Source organism: Elephantulus edwardii, unplaced genomic scaffold, assembly GCF_000299155.1.
Source record: "Elephantulus edwardii isolate Elephantulus edwardi_28Jun2011 unplaced genomic scaffold, EleEdw1.0 scaffold00109, whole genome shotgun sequence".
Lineage (NCBI taxonomy): Eukaryota > Metazoa > Chordata > Mammalia > Macroscelidea > Macroscelididae > Elephantulus > Elephantulus edwardii.
The window spans coordinates 1,539,006-1,555,543 of record NW_006399859.1 but is presented as its reverse complement, the minus strand read 5'-3'; positions in this window follow the sequence as shown (position 1 = coordinate 1,555,543).

Here is a 16,538-nt window from a genome sequence, read left to right as displayed (position 1 = left end):
AACAACAACAACAACACTGCACTAATAGTGTATAAGAATGCCTATCTTGTAATATTTTTAGCCTAGGGAGTAAGGAGTTGTACTGCCAACACAAAAGGCAGGTGGTTTGAATCCATCAGCTGCTCCACAGGAAAGATGGTTACTTTACTCCATTTTATTTACAGCCTTTGAAAACCTGCTGAAATGTCAGCTGTGAGTTGGTTTCAAATCCTTGGCCATCAAGTTTCTAGAAGGTTTTATTTTTAAAGCAGCTTTTAATAATATAATTTTGTATTTATTTTATATTGCATTGCCTGATTTCTATTGGAACCAAAGTCCTCCCCTCCTCTTTTACAATTTTTTTCGTCTTTAGTAATTCTACAACCATGATTTCTTTGCTATTGCATAACTTTCAAATCCTATTCAAATTTGACCTACTATCCCAGCGAATCCCTCTGTAGCATTTTTCTCCAGTTAAGAGTTGAACTCACAATTACACATTGCATTTTTCTCTTTTACATGTGTTGGAGAAGAGTATTGAAGACTAAAGAGTACTAAACAGTCTCCCATAGACTACCAGAAGAACTAACAAGGCTGTCTTGGGAAAAAGTGAAGCCAGGGTGTTCCTTAGATACAAGGATAGTGAAACTTCGTCTCACATATTTTGGACATGTTGTTAGAATGGAATGGTCCTTGGAAAAGGACATCATGCTTGGAAAGGTGGAGGACCACAGAAAGAAAGGAAGACTTCCAACAAGATGGATCGACACAGTGACAAGCAATGAGCTCAAAGTCCAGGATACAACAAAATTCAGACCTGCTGACCACTGGGTTGCTATGAGATGTAAATGCATGATTGCCTAACAACAACCACAATGTAATCTTGCTTTCTGGTCACACTGATTTTTTTCCCTTTTTTTTTTTTTTTTGTTGTTGTTGTTATATACCAATCAAGTTGGATCCAACTGGCACAGGAGATTGCCCGTCTGTCTCCAGCGGAGCATCTGGTGGATTTGAAGTGTGCACCTTAGCTATTGCAGCACAGCTTCTTGCCACTAGGCCACCAGAGCTCCCTGACACTGACTTTTTTTTTTATTTTATTTTAATGAAAGTTTACAGACTTTGGATTTCCATTCATTCTTTGCTGCACTTTTCTCCCTGCCCACCCCCCACGTTTGCTTTTCTTTTTGAAAAGTAAAAAAAAAAAAAAAATGCTTTCATTGTTTTACAATCTCTCCCCCCAAGTTCACTGCACTATGCTACCTTCATTCTGGACTCCTATCATAACAATTATAACTAATCGTATATCTTTTTTAAACAGTTCTCTCCCTCATCTGTTTCAATGCACTATACATTATTGATCCTATCTTTCTCAGTCTCCCCCCAACCCTGATGTCAGTCCTCTTTTATAACAATGATATTATGCAGTATTTGTCTTTTTGTGGCTAAGATATTTCACTCAGCATAATGTCCTCCAGGATCACCCATTTTGTGAAATATTTCATGAGTTCCTTGTTTTTGAATGCAGCATAGTATTCCGTTGTGTGACTATACCAGAGCTTCTCTATCCATTTGTTTGTTGATGGGCACTTGGGTTGTTTCCAACTCTTTGCTATTGTGAACAAAGCCAAAATAAACATAGATGTGCATGTATATGTTTGGGAGGCAGTTACAATTTCTTTAGAGTATATTCCCAGTAGGGAATTACTGGGCCAAATGGATTTTTATTCACAACTTTTTGAAAAAGCGTCATACTGCCTTCCATAGTGGTTGCCCCATTTTACACTCCCACCAACAGTGAATGAGGGTTCCAGTTTCTCGCATTTGTTCTTTGCTGTTCCATTAAATTTTGTTATTCTTCCTGAGGTGAGATGATATCTCATAGTTGTTTTGATTTGCATCTTAGAGCTAGGGATTTTGAACATTTCTTCCTGTGTTTGTTGGCCATCTGAATGTCTTCTTCGATGAAGTGTCTGTTCATAATCTGTGCCCATTTTTAAATTGGGTTGTTTACATTTGTCTTGTTGTAGTGCTTGAGTATTTTATAAATTCTAGATATAAAACCATTTATTTTATTGTCTCGTTTCTAGTGTCTTTTCCTTATAATTAAATTCAGGTTATGAAATTTTATTCAAACTCATAAAAAAGCTATATTTTCTCAATTAATTGCATCAGGATGTCACATTTTTCATGTTAATAAGTCATCTGTGGGAAGACCCTGCAACATGATGCATATTCTCTGTTTCTGTTCGAATTATGTAATACTTTTTCTAACTATTGAGTTTTACTTTGACCACTTGGCTAGGTAGGATTATACAAAGATGAGGTGTTTATGACCCAACAAAAGGGATTGATTGGATAGCCTGCTAATAAAGTAAATTAGCTAAAGTGAACCTTTCAGTGGGAACATGCAAACAAAGTGTGTCGTCTACTAATAAGGTCCGTTTTACAAACTCATCAAGCTTAAACTGAGTTCAAGACAGAAAGCAGGGATTTACTTAACCATCAAGAAAGAAAAAGCCGAATACAGTGGGTCTTTTGTGCCAGAGATTCCTGCACAAGACAGAGTGAAGCTGAGAGCAAACAGAAGACAGTAAAAACAGCATCAATAGACGTTTGAAAGAACCAGAGACCAGTAAGATGCAGAACTGAGTTCAATCTGTTCTCCCATGGAGCCAAAGTTGAGTTCCTTAAGGGAACTCAACTCCTTGGCTTAAGGGAGTGCGTGTGCGTGTGTGTGTGTGTGTGTGTGTGTGTTTATGAGGGGGCATATAATTTGCAGAACTAAAAAAAACCTTTGTAACACTGGCCCACATCCAAGACACAGGTCCAGAATCATGAGAATGAAATTCAGAAGGAGGCCTACCTGCAAAACATGTCTGAGAAGAAGCTGTCTTGACTGAAGAATTGTATCCTGGGCCTTTCCAGCCTGGGCTGTAACCTGTTGTTATGTACCGTCAAGTCAGAACAAACTTATAGCTGACCCACCATTAGGTTTTCAGAGGCAGTTAATCTCATGGGAGGAGGCTGCCCATCTTTCTCCCACAGAGCAGCTGGTGGATTTAAGCTGTGTGCCTTTGGATTAGCAACACAAGTCCTTAGTACTAATCTACTAGAAGACCTCTGTGAGTTCTGTGTAGCCATTTCAATAAAATAGTAAGCCTCTTTACATAGTAGTGGGAGCCATGGGAGAAATTTTGATGTTAGAATTTATAAGTAGGTTGGAGAGGAGGGGGGCAGGCATGTCCTTCTTAATAGGAATTCTTACCCCTGTGGAGTTCTCTCATTGCCATCCAATTGGAGCTGACCCATGGCTGGTCCTCCAGGGGGAGTTTAGAGGCTGTAAAGCACATGGAGGAGATTGCCTAGCTCTCTCACAAAGGAACTGGTTGATTCAAGCCACTTGCCTTTGGGTTGGCAGTGCAACTCTCTGTTAATAAGGCCACCAGAGCTCATTTTTATGGAGTTAATGGAGCTTATTATGTGTCATCGAGTTTGAGCTACCCAAGTTGATCTTCCAGAAGGTTTTCAGAGGCAGTAAATCACACAAGCAAAGTTTGCCCATCTTTCTCCCATGAGGCAGGTGGTGAATTTGAACCATATGGCTTTGGGTTGGCCTAACAAATCTTTACCACTAAGCACTGCCACTTTCATGATCATTGCATTATTTTTATAGAAGCTGCACTTGCTGCAGTCCCAAAGCCAAGCAGTTCACATCCACCAGTTGCTCCGCAGAAGAATGATGGGCAATCTCCTTCCATGTCGTTTACTGCCTTAAAAAAAATCTTCTGGAGTGTCAGATATGGGTCAGTTTGGACTTAACAGTATATAAACATAGCAACATCAAAATTTACACTCTAGGGGTTTTTTACACTGTAGTCTTTTGACAAGCCTTACCCAATTATATTATTACCGGATGTCTTAATTAACTAGTGTTGCTTTAATAAAGATATCATAAATGGCTGGCTTTTAACAGACAGACATTTATTCCCTCTGGTTGGGAGGCTAAAAATCTAGATACAAGATGCTAGCTTGAGGTGTCTTTCCCATCACTTCTGAATTAAGCTACTTATCCCATTTCAGCATCTGAAGACACTGCATTCCTTGAATCTTGACATCTTCATGTCTCTTGGTGCCTGTCTTTTCCTAGACCTAGGACCATGGGGCTCTTCTTTTTTGGAAAGATTGAGATCCTGCTCTCTGTTGGCTTCTCATTCTTTTGTGCTCCCAGGGAAATTCTCCTTACCTCTGATCAGTGCTGAGTCCTAATTAAGGACTTCTTCCATGCTAATCCCTTTACACATGATTGGCTAATCACATTTCGTAGGTTACACTACGATGGATCATTATTGCATCATTTCATAACTGCTCCTAATTTTGCCTCATCAACATCATAAATGTCGGGATTTACAAAACAGGATAATCAATCATATAATGCTCAGAATTATACTTAGTCATTTGACACATATTTTGGGGGACACACAATTCAATCTGTGACACGGGGATAACCAGGAGACGGTGATTTTCTAACTCTTGATTTTTACTTTTAATAGTCGGCATATCAATAAATGCCCATTCTACAAAAGTTATAGCACCCCTTTCTATCTGGTTTGTTTCTGTCTAACTTGTTTACTTATAAGAATTTGTAGTTGTTCTTTAGGTGCCATGAACTTCACCATGATTCATACCAACCCTATGAAGAGCAGACCTGAGCCCTGTCCTATCTTGTGCCATCCACACCATCGCTGCTATGCTCAAGCCCATTTCTTGTTCCACTGTTTCAATCCAGTTAGTTGAAGGTCTTCCTCTCTTTCACTTTCCCTCCACTTTTCCAAGCATGAAGTTCTTTTCCAAGGACTGACTTCTCCTAATGGCATGCCCAAAGAATGGGAAGTGGAATTTCATCGTCCTTCCCTCTAAGAAGCCTCCTGGTTACACCCTCTCCAAGACATACTTGTTTGTTCCTTTTGCAGTCCATGGGATGTTCAGTACTCTTCTCCAACACCATAACTCGAAGGCGTTCACTCTTCTACTGTCATCCTTAGTCAATGTCCAGCTTTCAGATGCATTGGAAGCAATTGCTTGAGTCAGGCACACCCTTAGTCCTCAAACTGATATTGGTGCTCCTCAGTACCTTGAAGAAATTCCTGACAGATTTCCCCCAATCTAAGATGGTTTTTTATTTCTTGACTGCTGTTGCTGAAGATTTTGATTATGGAGCCAAGTAAGATGAAATTATTAACCATTTCATTCTTCTCTCCATCTATCATGGTGTTGCCCATTGGCCCAGCAAGGAGGATTATTGTTTTCTTGACATTGAAATGTAATCCAGACTGAAGGCTGTAGTCTTTGATCTTCTGTAATAAAGGCCTCAGCTGAAATTATTGGTACAATTTTGCCAGTAGTGAAGTTCAGTGACACAAAATCCTGCTGACACAGTGGTTACATTCGCAGCCACTAATCAAAAGGAGATCAGCCGCTCCACAGGCGAGAGATGTGGCAGACTTTGCCCATCAACATTACAGCCCGGAAATCTCGTGGCACAGTTAAGTCCTGTGCTCCAAGTGAGTGGTGATGGGCTGGTTCCACGAAGTCACGTGGCCTCCTCATCTTACCATCAGGAGGACATTGCTGGAAATTCGTGCAAGACATCAGTGGAGGATGGAGTCCAGGACCTGGGACACAGCAGATCCTCAAACACCATTCATCAAAAATACCCCAAACTCAACTCAACTGCTCTGAGAATGGCAGCTCTACACCTAATGCCAACATGACCAGTTGTGGGAAATACTAGAGATAAAAGTCATGAAAAAGTCACTTGAAAGCCAAAAGGATATTTTATAATCTCATCTTGGTGAAATAATCCAGAAAGACAAATACAGAGAGCAAAACTCATTAGTAGTCAGCGGGGAGTGCTGGGAGTGGCGGCTGGAGACTAGGGGGATATGACTGAGGGACACAAGTTTCTGCAGAAGATTATAAAAAAAATGTGGGACCAGAGAGTGGGGATATTGTATAACATGGTGAGCATGATCTATGTCACAGAACTGTGCATGTAGAAATGGGTGAGATGGAAAATATTATGTTACATTATCTTTCACCACAATAAAAACTAAAGGGGGGAGGGAAGCAAAAAAGAAAAAGAAAATTAGTGTCTCAGGTCTTCCTTGCTTTCAGTAATCAAAGTTATGTCAGCTATATACATCTCAGATTGCTGATGTACCTTTCTCCAAATCTGATGTCACATTCTTCTTCAAAATGTACAGCTTCTTGAATCATTTGCTCTGTATGAAATTAAATAGGTATAAAGAGAGGACACAGCCTGACATACACCTTTCTTGCTTTTAAACAATGCTATAGTTTTTACATGAGCACAATTAGGTGTTCTGGGATTTCTGACTGGATTGTTAGCATTACAAGCTATTATTGATTTATTAGCCTATGGATTTTCTTTTATTGAACCATTAAAATCCATTATTATCATGTTTACTTTGTTCTTGTTGTTTCATATTTGACCGCTAGGAGAGCCTTCAAGTGAACACTCTCGTTTGTTCGACACATCTGGTCCTTTTTTTGTGTACTTCCTTACTTTTTGACATCACAAAATATTTCAGTCTTATCTTGTATTTTTCCTGCCTGAATCCTGGAAAATTACAATTCAGTGCTACAGGGTACTTTCTGATCTCCCTCTAGGCCACTTAATCACGCTAAGCATCATTTGTATTTTTATTTATTTCCTCAGTCCTCCACTACAAAGAAAGTAGTGCCAGAAATGCTACACTCATTGAAAAACAAACCTGGTGTTTCTGACAATTTTTAATCTTTTTGGTTTTATATTAGGGGAGCTCTGGTGGCTGAGTGGATAAGGAGTTGCATTGCCAACCAAAAGGTCTGCAGTTTGATATCAACCAGGTGCTCTGTGGACATAAGACAGATGATCCTCCCATGGGATTTACAGCCTCGGAAAATCTGCTCGAGGCACAGCTCTGAGATGATTTTTACCTGACAGCACAAAATAATCCCTTTTGGTTACTTATCTGCTTTTGTTTTATCCCCATCAGTGTGCTTTTATTATTTAAATACTATTTTATTATGATAATTAGTGTTAGATCAAACTGAAGGTTCATATGGGCCTATTAATATACTTCTACTTGATTATAAATTTAAAATTTTCCCATTTATTTCATTTTTTACAATATTTTTTCTGATTAAGAAGAATCCAAAATTCCAGTAAAGTCTATCCTTTGAACAAAGAGTGAGCCATTTGATTAATATCTGAAAATGTACTCGTCCTCATTCCTGAATTTAGGCATTGTTTATAAATTTATGTCGCCTTAACTGTCTTGAATAAGTAGAAAGATGCTGGAATGTTTTCACATCTTTAGCCAGGGTCGGGAATATTTACTTTCAGTGAATGAATTTTTAAGGAACAAGTGAAGGTTAGCATGAATTACGGTTTAAATTATGCCTTAAACTAAGGGTCTGTCCATGACACTGTACTGACAAAGAAGCCAGAACAAAAGACTCAAACATCAAAGATCATAAACATGTCATGGAATCAAGCAATGTCACAGTAAGGACTCTGTGTGTGTGTATATATTGTTTATGACAATTCCCCAACAAGCTCCTGGGTGGGTTTTTTTGTTTTTTTCCTGACCTTGAATCCATCCTTTGAATCTAATTTACTGGCTTTCCTTCTCTTCTCCACCCTCCCTTGGATTTATTCATTAGCTACAATTGACATACCTTCTTTTCCATCACGACTGCTTTTAGCCCCTACAGGTACAAAACAGCCAGGCCTAAGTGGGTCTGGCACCTTTCCTGAGAACTCTTCTACAGGGCTAATGGCAGCCACCAGATTGTACACTCCACATCTCATTCCAGCTCCTGTGGTTGAATTGAATCAAAGCCCAGCAGCTACAGCTCATAAACCTTTCGTCAACAGGCTTGGAAAATTGTTGTGAGTCACACAAAAGCTGTAATAAATATTCAAAACCTTTGATGGCTCATCAATTCAATTGGATTGGCCTTGAAACAGGGACCATTTTTCTAGCACAATCTGTCACTTCTCTATCAACATTCCTTACCTTTCTTCCACTAATTCTAGAAAATTATAAAGTTAAAATTTTTTCAGGGTTTTATAGCTGTTATTGTGGACTGTCTAGTAAGTAGACTTCAACTCATAGTTCCTCACTTTGACTCATCATCCTCACAATTTCATCAATGTTTAAACACATTATTGTTGGGAGTCAAACCAGCCCCTTGAAGGTCATTTTCTCTTTGGTTGACTCTTCAGCTTTCTAAGCATGATGTCCTTTTCCAAGGATTGACCTCTCCTGACATCATGCCCAAAGTATGTGACAGAGTCTCACAATATTTGCAACCAAGAACTCCAGTTGCCCCTCTTTCAGGATGTTGTTGTTGTTATGTGCCATCGAGTCGTTTGCAAATCATAGCGACCCTATGTACAACAGCCCTAAACCCTGCTCTATCCTGTGCCAATCGCGTTGCCTCTGACACACCCATCCCGATTACCCCAGTCACTGAATCAATCCACCTCATAGAGGGTCTTCTCCTCCTGCGCTGTCCCTCCACTCTACCCAGCATGATGTCCCTCTCTAAAGACCTGTCTCTCCTTACAACATATCCAAAGTATGTCAGACGAAGCCCGAGAATCCTTGCCTCCAAAGACTAGCCTGGTTTAACCCTCTCTAGGATGCATCTGTTTGTTTTCTTGACAGTATGGTACATTCAATACTCTTCTCCAGCACCACAGCTCAAAGGCGTCAATTCTCCTTCTATCCTCCGTAGTCATTGTCCAACTCTCTGATGCATAACAAGTGATTGCAAAAACCATGGCTTGTATCAGGTGGACCTTAGTTTCCAGAGAGACACCATTGCTCTTGAGTACTTTAGAGAGGTCCCTAACCGCCGACTTTCCCATCGCAATACGTTTTTTTTATTTCCTGGCTGCTGGTGGCAAGAGTGTTGGCCGAGGAGCCAAGCAAACTGAAGCTGTGAACAATCTCAATCTCTTCGCCATCCATCCTGATGCTACCGATTGGTCCAGTGGTGAGAATCTTTGTCTTCTTGACATTGAGCCTCAGTCCATACTGAAGGCTGCAGTCCTTGACCCTCTGCAGTAAGTGCATGAGGTCCTCCTCAGTTTCAGCGAGCAGGGTTGTATCATCTGCATAACACAGATTGTTGATAGATCGTCCACCAATCCTAATGCCACGCTTCTCCTCATAGAGCCCAGCCTCTCGGATAATCTGCTCTGCATACAGGTTGAAAAGGTATGGAGATAGGACACATCCCTGGCGTACACCCTTCCCAATTTTGAACCATGCAGTGTTGCCCTGCTCTGTTCTGACGATTGCCTCTTGGTCCAAGTATTCCAGGATAGATCAGTCAAATTTTGGTTGTCCACGATATAGTCAGTATTCTTCCCAAACACCACAATGTCAAGGTCTCAATTCTTCTTCAGTCTTCCTTATTTATTATCCAACTTTTACCTACATAAAAAGCAACTGAAAATGTCATGGCTTGACTCAGGTATACCTTAATCTTTAAACTTATACGTTTACTCTTTAGCATTTTAAAGAGTTCCTTGACAGCAGATTTATCCAACACAACATGTCTTTTGATTTCTTAACTGCTGTTTCCATAGATGTTGGCAAGTGAATCCAAATACCGGATTGAATTACTGGCAATCTTACCATTTATCATAAGGTTGCTTATTTGTTTACTTGTGATGATTTTTTTTTATTTTGAGATTCAATCCATGCTGAAGGCTTTAATATTTTTCTACAAGTACTTCAAGTCCTCTATACTTTCCGCTAACACGATTGTACGATTTGCACAATATAGACTGTTTATGAGTCTTCCTCCAATCTTGGTACCACATTCTAACTCTTACAGTCTAGTTTCTTGAATTATTTGCTCAGTTCAGTATATAGATCAAGTAGGTGGAGAAAGGACATGATCTTGATATACGCCTTTCCTGATTTTAAACAGTATAATATTCTATTTTTTCTGTTTTGTCTATGTATAGATGCTACATGAACACAATGAAGTGTTTTGGAAGTCCCATTCTTAATCTTATACATATGTTTTTATGATCCACATAGTCAGTATCTGTTGTGAAAACAGTTGTGTCCCCAGAGTACAGAACATCTTTTAGTAACATTGACTAGCTTTGAAAAAATTCATTGGCAAGCGAAAGCATGAGGAGAGGAGTAATGAAGAGATGATAGCATCTCCAGCTTGTTAAATGAACCACAGATTTTGGACTTGGAGTTGAGATTCCTTGAAGGAAATACACCTGAAGCTGCAGTAAAGAAGTCAAAAGATTTGCATTTGGTAAATCTGCCACAAAGCATCTCTTTAAAGTGTTAAAGAGGAAGGTTGTCACTATGAGCACTAAGGTAGACCTGATGTTCTCAATAGCCTCACATGCATGGAAAGGTTGAACAATGAATAAAGAAGATCAAAGAACAATTGTTGCCTTTGAACTGTGATGTTGTGAAAGAACACTGACTATGTTGATTGTCAAGGATCCTTAGGAGCAAGGATGGAGAGACTGCCTCACAAATCTGTGTTGCCGCGATAAGGAGGGGCCAGTCCCTAGAGAAAGACAAAGACATCATGTAAAGTAGTAGGGGAGTGGAGCCGGGGGGTGGGGGGACACACTCAATGAGACTGATTAAAACAGTATTATTCTCTCTCTCTCTCTCTCTCTCTCTCTGTGTGTGTGTGTGTGTGTGTGTGCACATGAATGTATCTGTATAGATGTGGATAGCCCAGGTGACATATTCTGTAAGGAGTAAAACTGCTAACCTAAAGACCGAGCATCTCTGGTGGTTTGAATCCACCAGGGGCTCCTCAGAAGAAAGATGGACAGTCTCCTCTGGTAGGACTTATAGCCTCAGAAAACCAATAAAAGGTCAGTTATGAGTCAGTTCTGAGTTTGAGACCGTGTGTGTGTGTGTGTGTGTGTGTGTGTGTGTGTGTGTGTGTGTGTTTGGGTTGTTTCAGTATATCCATACAGGTACATATATGCACATGTACATATCTAGCTATTTACTTATCTAGCTTTCAGAAATCCACTTCAATCAAGTTAGTTCTGACTCATATTGACCCTCAATTATGTTTCTAAGGTTTTAAATATTTATAATAAAGATTCTGTGCATCTTTCTTCCAAAAATCAGCTCATAAGTTCAAATTGCCCACTTTGCATTAGCAACCCATTACACCCTACAACACTAGGTTCCATCTATCTGTCAAGCTATTGATTTACTCACATATATCTGTATCTCTTTGTCAATCTATTCATCTACGTATATCTATATCTGTAGCATTCTCTCTCTCTCTCTCTCTCATTGTTTCTATTTCTTCAGGGAGACCTAAGACACTCTGAGAGATTAATATTTTTTTTCAAATTCCTTCTCTGTATCTTTCAATGTGCCTGGCATAATGACTAGCACATGGTACAAAGAAAATAATTATTAATTCTGTACAAGCATTCCAGGAAATGCTTGAGAGAAGAGATTTTCACGGTTTGAGAACACAGAAAGTATACAATTAGCTTTACTTGGTTGAATTCAATGAAGGGGATTTAATGAAAGACCATGCCACTCATTGACTCAGCACTTAACTGGAGGGTCCAGACTTGGGGAAGACATAAGGAAATAAAATAGCTGGAAAGGGCCGAGAAGCAGGAAGCTCAATAACCATCTTGAGTGGCAGGAATGCTTTAGCCAGGACACCCTGCCACCCTGGACGCTGTTGCCGTCACCAAGGCAGGAAGGAGCATGACTCTGCTCTTAGGTTACACTTACCACCATGGTGAATGAATGCTGTTTTAGCTTCTTGGATAACTTACTCAAGGTTCAAATAATGATTCCCCTCGCATCATAGTGTCTGAGTTTTTATTAAGTGAGAGCTCCTCAGTTTCTATCCCTTGGCTTCTATAATGAAGAATAAGAGTTGTTATTGTTGTTATATGCCATTGACCTGTACAAGCGATCAAAAATGTTCCTACAGCATCACCATGATCCTCACAATCCTCAAGCCTGGTGTTGCAGTCACCGTGTCAACTCATCTCATTGAGGGTCTTTCTCCCTTTCCCTGACCCTCTACTTTTCCAAGCATTATAAAGACAAGGCTAGTTTCTGACATCATGCCCAAAGTATATGAAGCAAAGTTTCAGTGTTCTTGCCTCTAGCACCCCAATTGCACCTTCTCCAAGGCAGATTTGGTTGTTCTTTTGGAAGTTTATGGTCTATTCAATCTCTTTGCCAACACAACAACTCAAAGACATTAATTTTTTTAAACCTTTCTTTTTCTTTATCTAACTTTCACATACATATGAAGGACTTGAAAATAACATGGCTACCTTCAGAAACACCTTATTCTTTAAACTAACAGCCTTGCTTATTAGCATTTTGGAGAGATCTTGGATAGCAGATTTGCCTAAATCATTAGGTCTTTTGATTTTATGACTACTACCATGGATATTCACTGCAGATCCAAGTAAAATGAAACAATTGATAAACATAATATTTTCTCTATCTCTCATGATGTCACATATTGATCTTGTTGCAAGGAATTTTGTTTTCTTTACATTGAGGTGTAATCCACATTGAAAATTGTAGTCTTTGATCTTCTGCAACTAGTACCTTAGTTTCTTCAAGTAAGGTTGTACCATCTGCATAAAGCAGGTTGTTGATGTGTCTTCCACCAATTCTGATGCCACATTCTTTCTCCTTCATATACTCCTGCCTTTTAAATTATTTGCTACATATACAGAATGAATAGGTATGGGGGAAGTACACAATCCTGATACAAACATTTGCTTATTTTAAACTATGTATTAGGACCTTGTTCTTTTAGAATGGCTACGTCTTGGTCTATGTGTAGGTTTCACAGTAAGCACAATTAACTGATCTGGGATTTTCATGATTCTCAAGGTTGAGTATAATTTTTTAATGATTCACAGAGTCAAATGTGATTGCACAGTCAGCAAAACACATGTTCTTTCTGGTATTCTCTGCTTTCAACCAAGATCCATCTGACATTAGCAATAATACTACTCATCCCACAGCCCCTACCAAATTCAGCTTGACTTTTTCTTGTACTGGTGGCTTAATGGTAATGAGTTGTGCTGCCCACACAAAGGCACACAGTTTTTAATCCATGAGCTGTTCTGCAGGAGAAAGATGGGCAATCTCCTGTGTGATTTATGGCCCCTGAAAACCAATTGGAGATTCAGTTATGAATGACAATAATCCCAAGTGAAAGACACATTCCAGAAAACAGTACTTAAGAAGACACCAAAGCACGAGTGAGCAAGCTTGGTGAATAGTTGAGTGCAATTAGAGAACTACCAGATGAGAAACATTTTGAGTAAGAAAGGCTAAAGGAACTCTGGTGATCCCATGCAATTCTTGCAATCCTGCTAACAGGTAGTCAGTGGAATTCACCAGCTACTTTGTAAGAGAACAATGTAAAGATTTGCAGCCTTTGACACCTTGTGGTTCAGAAAACCTCAGCGTGATTGTTATTGTTGTTGTTAGGTGCCATCAGGTTGAGTATGACCTATAGTGACTCTATGAACAACAGGTCTGAACCCTGTCCTATCCTGTGCCATCTTCACACATCCTGACACACTAGAGCCCATTACAGCAGTCACTGTGTCAAGTCATCTGATTGAGGATATTCTCTCATTCACTGACCCTCCAACTTTGCAAGCATGATGTCTCACTCCAAGGAATAGTCTCTTAGCAACACACCAGATGTGTAAGAAACTAAGCCTTATCATCTTTGCCTCCAAAGAGAACTCTGGCTGCACTTTCTCCAATACATATTCATTTATTCTTTTGGCCGTCCATGGAATGTTCAGTATTTGTCTCCAACATGACAGCTCAAAGTCATCAATTCTGCTTCTCTCATCCTTATTCATTGTCAGGCTCTCAGATACATAGCAACTCATTGGAAAGACCTTGACCTGAATCAGAGACATTATTAGCCAAAATTTAATTGACTGCAGAGCTTTATTTTATTTTTACGTTTTAGGAGCTTCCTGGTAGAACATTTCACCCCAGTCAAAATAGCAAAATTTAACAGAACAGCAAGCAACAAATGCTGGTGAGGTTGTGGAGAAACTGGAACCCTGATTCACTGTTGGTGAGAGTGTAAAATGGTACAACCCCTGTGGAAAGCAGTATGGCGCTTTCTCAAAAAGTTGCAAATAGAGATACCATTTGACCCAGCAATTCCACTACTGGGAATATACCCTGAAGAGACCATAGCTGACATCCAAGCAGATATATGCACACCCATGTTTATTGCAGCTTTGTTCACAATAGCAAGGAGTTGGAAACAACCTAAGTGCCCATCCACAAACGAATGGCTAGAGAAGCTGTGGTATATTCGCACAATGGAATACTATGCTGCATTAAAAAACAAGGAACTCATGCAATATTATTCAAAATGGTTGGCTCTGGAGAACATTATGCTGAGTGAAATATCCCAGTCACAAAAGGACAAATATTACATGATGCCACTGTTGTAGAATGGGACTGTCCTTGGGGTTGGGGAGAGACTGAGTAAGATGGGTTCAATAATGTATACTGCACTGAAACAGAGGAGGGAGAGAACCGTCTAAAAGAGAGATGTAACTGGGTATTTCTGTCATCACAGGAGACTAGAGCGAGGGCTGCATGGTGGAGGGGACCAGGGGGAGTGTTTGTAAAACAATGAAAGAATCTTTTCTTTTACTTTTCCATAATTTTTGGATTCATGTACTTATAACTTGTTAGTCAAATTTGTGTCTTCTAGGGTGAAACACCCCCATGATACATCTTGAAGGATATGTACATGTACAGCCAAGCACAATCAATAAGAGTGCATCTGAATTCCAAAATCAATCTCCATAATAGTCTATGTGTTTCCTACTGCCAAAGGGGCCCTTTAGAGTAGTGAGAGAAGATCTTCACACTGCAACCCACAGCGTCCCTTTTCAGCAGGAAGTAGCTAAGAGAATACGCCGTCCCCTTTTCCTTATGACTCAGGGTGAAGTCTCTCTCAGGGAGGAGTGATAGGGAATGGCAAAGGATACACTGACAAAGAAGATTAATCAGAACTGGCTTTGACAAGCACTGTGGCATTTGGACAAGAACAAATTGGGAGGAGGGTAGAGAGAATAGTGCAACAATGAATGAGTGGAAGCCCAAAATCTCTGTAAATGTTTATGAAAATTAATAAAATATAATTATAGAAAAAAAATAACACTGTTCTCTAAACTCTGTCATATAAGGTCTCTCCATCAGTCAGAATTGACTCAATGGCAGTGTGTCTAGACTTGGGAAAAGAAAGCTATAGTTCACTTGAGAATCACTTTTAATGCCAGGCTCATAAATTTGGATCCTATCCAGGAGATAATGTGCATACTATTTCTCTAATTGGATCCTACGTTCTTCAAAGGATTGGAAGAATAAAACCCTTCTGTTTCTATCCTCATGCATGCTACAAACTACAGACCCAGCACCAGGTACAGGGCTTTATGCATTGTTGTCGATAAATAAAATCCTCCTAATAAAAACAGATTCATGATCTTCACAATTACTTACTTTGCATCAGAGAGCTTGACAATGGTTAAAGATTACAAAAAAAAATAAGTAGGATAACTTTTAGACAATTAGAAAGATAATTTTTCCTGTACTCTTATCTCATTTCTCAGGAATCTGGACATTCCACTTCTTCCTCTTCCCCTGCTCTTGAATGCATTCAGAGTAATGGAGGAAAAAGTCCTTTGAGGTCAATTAGCCACAATTTCCAATCTGTGCTCTACTGCTTCTCAGTTATGTGACCTTAATGTCCTTAATGTCTCTGATTCTCAGCTTCTGCAGTTAGGCCTGAATATCTCACTATTGTGACAGGTTTGATTGAGAGAGAAGTCCACTCCAAATCCCGTATTTCCTTTGTCTGCTCTAGCTGTTCTGCCATGCTCTGGAATTTCTTTTTTCTCCCCACCTACATATACGTTCAGGCTAGTTTTCTTACTCACTCATATGCATCTATTCCCCCTAAAACATTTTTAATTGTGTTTTGTGTTAAAGTTTACAAGGAAAACTGTGGAAGATTGTATTTGGTATTTTCCCCCAATTAATCATGCATATTTTGTTCTAGACTGTTAATTGCTTTATACACAATATCTAATTGTCCATTCATTCCACAGTGCCTTTTTTTATTTATTCTATAAATTTTCACTGTCTATTCATTAATTTTCTATTCCTTCCACCCCACGCAGTAACCATACTAGATTGATTTTCTTCATATGCAAAGTTTTCTCAAGTTTTCATAGCTGTGGTTTCACACGGTATTTATTCTATTGCGATTGACTTATTTCATTCAGCATAATATCTAATAAGCTCATCCATTTGCATAATGTTCCAGGAATTCTTGCTTTTTAGTGGTCCATTATGTGAACGCCTCACTGGCCCTTTTACTCGTTCATTCATTAATGAGCACTTAGATTGCTTCATCTCTTTGTTATT